Source organism: Leptodactylus fuscus, chromosome 1 (genome assembly GCF_031893055.1).
Source record: "Leptodactylus fuscus isolate aLepFus1 chromosome 1, aLepFus1.hap2, whole genome shotgun sequence".
Classification (NCBI taxonomy): domain Eukaryota; kingdom Metazoa; phylum Chordata; class Amphibia; order Anura; family Leptodactylidae; genus Leptodactylus; species Leptodactylus fuscus.
The window spans coordinates 190,426,563-190,432,562 of record NC_134265.1 but is presented as its reverse complement, the minus strand read 5'-3'; positions in this window follow the sequence as shown (position 1 = coordinate 190,432,562).

Sequence of the window (6,000 nt, the reverse complement as noted above, 5' to 3'; positions counted from 1 at the left end):
TGTGATGTGTTGTATTGTGTATGTCGTGATACAGACAATATGATGTGTTGTATTGTGTCAGACAATGTGATGTGTTGTATTGTGTCAGACAATGTGATGTGTTGTATTGTGTCAGACAATGTGATGTGTTGTATTGTGTATGTCGTGATACAGACAATGTGATGTGTTGTATTGTGTGAGACAATGTGATGTGTTGTATTGTGTATGTCATGATACAGACAATGTGATGTGTTGTATTGTGCCAGACAATGTGATGTGTTGTATTGTGTCAGACAATGTGATGTGTTGTATTGTGTATGTCGTGATACAGACAATGTGATGTGTTGTATTGTGTCAGACAATGTGATGTGTTGTATTGTGTCAGACAATGTGATGTGTTGTATTGTGTATGTCGTGATACAGACAATGTGATGTGTTGTATTGTGTATGTCGTGATACAGACAATGTGATGTGTTGTATTGTCAGACAATGTGATGTGTTGTATTGTGTCAGACAATGTGATGTGTTGTATTGTGTGAGACAATGTGATGTGTTGTATTGTGTCAGACAATGTGATGTGTTGTATTGTGTATGTCGTGATACAGACAATGTGATGTGTTGTATTGTGTGAGACAATGTGATGTGTTGTATTGTGTGAGACAATGTGATGTGTTGTATTGTGTATGTCATGATACAGACAATGTGATGTGTTGTATTGTGCCAGACAATGTGATGTGTTGTATTGTGTCAGACAATGTGATGTGTTGTGTTGTATTGTGTCAGACAATGTGATGTGTTGTATTGTGTCAGATAATGTGATGTGTTGTATTGTGTCAGACAATGTGATGTGTTGTATTGTGTCAGACAATGTGATGTGTTGTATTGTGTATGTCGTGATACAGACAATATGATGTGTTGTATTGTGTCAGACAATGTGATGTGTTGTATTGTGTCAGACAATGTGATGTGTTGTATTGTGTATGTTGTGATACAGACAATGTGATGTGTTGTATTGTGTCAGACAATGTGATGTGTTGTATTGTGTATGTCGTGATACAGACAATGTGATGTGTTGTATTGTGTCAGACAATGTGATGTGTTGTATTGTGTATGTCGTGATACAGACAATGTGATGTGTTATATAGTGGAAAGCTATATGTAAATGTGAGTGAGTAGAGTGAGGGCTACTCCTGAGGTGACAGTAAGGAGTGTGCAGGCAGGTTGAGGCAGGAAATGCCAGGCAGTGTGTATGTAGTGATACAGACAATGTGATATGTTGTGTATGTAGTGATACAGACAATGTGATGTGTTATGTGAGTGAGTAGAGTGAGGGCTACTCCTGAGGTGACAGTAAGGAGAGTGCAGGCAGGTTGAGGCAGGAAATGCCAGGCAGTGTGTGTGAGTCTATAGCTGGGGCTAGGAGTCCAAAAGTAGCCTGTGACTCAATCCTAAGGGAGAACTATGTTTGTGGAAAATTGCACGCAAATCCGTCCAGGCGTTTTAGCGTGATTGAGGAACAAACATCCAAAGTCACAAACATCCAAACACACAAACTTTCACACTTATAATATTAGTAGGATTAAGAGATTTTGGCTCTTTTCTGTGAAAGCCTCCACTGAAATCCACTTCTGTTCCTTCTGTATTCTGTCCCTTGTTTCTCTCACTGGCTTCTCACTGGAGTACGGGTGTATGGGCTCTAATAATGCAGGGAAACTGAGTCGAGGGGGGGGGGGACACTGATAAATATAAATAATAAAACTTCACTTTTATTAGATAAAATGTAAAATGTGATTAGTGAATCTAAATGAAGAAGTAGCCAGGACAGACCACTGTATACCCACTAGGCAATGATAGTAATAGTCTGGGTACTAATTTCCACAAACCACAAGTGGGAGGGCATGTGTATGTAGGGAATGAGATAATGCTCACATAGGGATTAGGCAATGCAATACTATCCCTACTGAACATATAATCCCTATCTCCCTGAACCACAATAAATGAGCAGGAGGCAATGCTTTCGGGCTGACCAACATTTCACACCATAAATCCTTCTGTGAACCTACGCAGGTGTATCCTCCCCCTCCCCCGTTTCCTGAGGCTACTGGCCAAATTTACAGTTATATGCATCTGATTTCACAGTATTTCTGAAAATAAAAGAGCAATCTAATTTTTCATATGACATGAAAATCACTTTTTCTTTTATAATGGTTGACATATAACTTATTAAAGTGACATTCGATTCCCTCCTTTGGTGGGAATATGGCCACTGCCATACTTATTAGCTGCTAAATGCTAGCTCTCGATGACATGTATGTAATTTGTATGGCAATGCAGTAGATTTTCTACAAAGGGACTGATGTCTGTATCAAGCGGTTTTGAGGCTTAAGTGGGACCCTTTTTAGGGCTGTTAGGGCAAGAAGTAGCCGACACTTATAGAATATTAGCGTTTGGCTATTAACTCCACTATAGTACCAACCTGGCCCGATTTTTCTATCCATCTATCTAACTAATGTGCCTGTTGCTACGTGTGGGGGAATCGGTCCTAGAGCTGGGCTTTAACAATATATTGCCCTGAATATATCTCATTTTTACATCATATATGGGATTATGCACACATGGTATTTGAGTCTATGTATTCACCTTTATATAGATTTTAGGAGGTGTATTCATATATTCTCTTCTCCATATACTATAGTTATGTAAAGATTCCCTTTGTTGCAGATTACACCCATTAGTTTCACACTTGGGTGCTTGACATGTTCATCCAATTTTTATACACTTTTTTTTTTTTTTTACTGTTTATTATTTATTTAATTAATTAATTACTTAAATAAACAAATGTGTTTGATATATATGAGCAATCTACTTCAAAGAGGACATTTCATGTTCTCATAGATTTGAGGTGTTACGGTATATATTAATTAATAATCGGGTTGTCTCTCAATATAGCTCTGGAAGTGGCCAAGCCCTTTAATTATTAGTGGATTTATGGAGCAGACACTATCATATTTATGCGCAAGGATTGCACATTCACAAACTGATGGTTGTTAAAATATCAGGGAAAACTTGGTCAATAAGCTACATTACCGAAGATGTCATTTCACAAAAATCCTCCAGAAAGGAAATCGACCAGTAGTGGAATCAGTAGGGAACTTGACATTTCTAAAACATAGTAGCTGGTGTGTAAATTTATCCGCAGTTATCTTCCTCCTACTTCCTCACCGTCTTGTACTAATTTCCCCTTTCCCATCCCCACCTTCCTTTCCCTATATCCCCTTCACCCTCCCTCCCATTCCCCTTCCCTTGTTGTTGTCTTCTTCTACCCGCCTTCCTCCCCTGGTCTAAGTACGTCTAATTCTAATTGGAAGTTGCACAATACATTACTGATGCTTATGGGAATGACTTAACTGCTTATATGTTTGAATTTGCAGTAGCTAAGCATTATCCTGATGTGTATTATATAGCCTATGGTACCTATTCTATTCTATGAGATGTGCACTTATCCATATGTATTGTACTATAATGAATCTTTAATGTTTGTTGTTAAAAATTAAAAAGTCTATGAAAATCTTTGAATAAAAAAAAAAAATTATCCGCAGCTGTATTTCCCATCAAATGAACCTGCATATTAGTAGTAATAGTATGCTTCTGAACATGTATCCACAAATAAGAAGATTTTAGACACGGTAAGTATCATTTGAATAATCGTTTTTAGGGTATTATTTTAAAACGGGGGGGGGGGGGTGTAAAATAAGATTAGTGGTGCCTGCATATGGGGGGCTCATTGTTAGGAAATTGCTTTGATGACAATTCCCCAGTAGCTGCTGGAAACCCTGCACAAGAGACAGTGAGCCCTAAGCTGAAGCCCCCTACTGTGCCTTCCTCTTGCCAAGCCCTATCCTAGGTAATAGGTGGCAACTTGGAGATGATCCCTTCCTATATACGTGAAATACAAAACGCAGACAAGACAAACAACAACAACAAAGGGAGGTCAGCTAGCCAAGGGTCCAGTAACAGTAGAGCAATACAGTGTCAAAATCGAAATCCAAAGAATAGTCAATAGGGAAAGCCAGAGGTCAAGATTCAGAATACAAGTAATAAAACAGCAAGAGAAAGCCAGCAAGCACGAGGCAATAACAGGCACCAATGTGAATGTGAGCCAAGACTAAATAGGGGAGGATGAACCCGCCCTGGACCTGACATGAAGGCAGGCTGTCAATCACAGGGCAAGACCAAATTTAACTACTTCTTGGACAGAGGCATTCAAGGGCAGAAGACGGGTGTGGTGCAAATTCAATTGAAGAACTAGAGCCGTGTTCACACAGTGCAACCAAAAACTCTAAGCAAGGAACTAAACTGCACACGCCTCCTGCACCACCGCATGCGAGCAGAAGGTGGCGCAGTGACCCGAACAGGCAGAGATGTTACACTCATACAGCATAATTTTGCTGATAGAGCCCCTTAAATAGATTTGGTCTTAGACATTAGAAATAAGCTGGTTAACCCAACCATTTGACAAGTTCTATCAAAAATCTTTTCACCTCCTCTTCAAATTACTATCAGTACTGGTCACCTTATTTTTTGAAGTGACGTTGCAATAGCTGAAACAGAATATAGGCAAGATAAAAGTTGATCACTTATTCTGTTGTTCATAAATCAGCATTGGTGAAACTACAAGACCCATACCATATAGTCTGATCCTAAAGTCATATTGCGACTCAAAAAAACCCTTAGGGTAAGTTCACATGGGGTTTTTTGGTCCAGAACCTGAGGCGGAGGCCACCTCAGGTTCTGGACCAAAATATGGGTAGCTTTGACTGGATGCCGGTGCAGTGCATCCTGTGCAGTGCAGCGGTATCCACGGTATCCAGTCGCGCACTCCACTCCAGATTAGGCCCAAATGAATGGGCCTAGTCGGGAGGGAGTGTCTTCAGGCAGATGTTGCGAAGTGAATCCACCTGAAAGAATGAGCATCTCGCTTCTTTTTCCGGGAGCTGGAACAAATGGCTCCTGGAAAAAAAGAACTGACTGGCTCCCATTGATTTCAATGGGAGCTGTCTTTATGGTCAGGATTTTGAGGCGGATACGGCCTCAAAATCCTGACCAAAAAAACCTGTGTGAACTTACCCTTGCAAGTCAGCAGTACCCAATTTCAGTTGTGGGCCAGCATAAACTGCTGTGATGCCTTGATTCAGTCCACAAACTCTTATGTGGTCAAATAAGGCTTCCCTCAATTTTGACGGCAGGAATTGTAGAGCAAATGTTACTATTTTTGCCGTAAAAATGATGGAAATCTCAACAGGACTCTAGTGGATTGAAGGATAAGACAAAGGAGTCATTTTGATCAATGATGCATAGGATTTGGTGCTGCATTATGGCTTCCAGAAGCCATAGCACAGATGTGAAGAAATCCAAACCTTATAATAAGAAGCATATATATTCAACAATATAAATGATATAGGTGCTTCACTAATAAAGGATACATATAATTATCAGGTTAGGTGAATAAGGGGAGCAGCACACAACTGTTTTTCATCAGTGAAACCTGGTCCATGTGATAATCAGATTTACCGTCTTGAACTTCACACTGAGAGTGGGACTCCTAGCAATATAGTTACCTATGATGTTAGGAGTCCCTGCCTCCCCCCGACATACTATCACGTATCAATTACAGTACAGGACAGTATGTCGCAGGGAGGCAGTGATTCCTAACATCACAGATAACTAGGATGCTAGGAGTCCCATTCCCAGCATGAAATTCATCGGTAAATCTGACTACCACACGGACGAAGTTTCACGGGTGGAACACAGTCGTGTGCTGCTCCCCTGATTCTGCCTGAAGCTGGTGTTGCCTCCATATCACCCAAGTACAAGAAGGTGTGAGCCTAATGTCAGTATTTCCTTAAAGTTGCATTCCTGCATTATCAAGTAATTACTTATTCACTGCATAGGTGACAACTGCTACCTTAGTGGGGCTCTGACAGACATAATTAAACTAGCTTGGTACAGTGCTTGGCCATC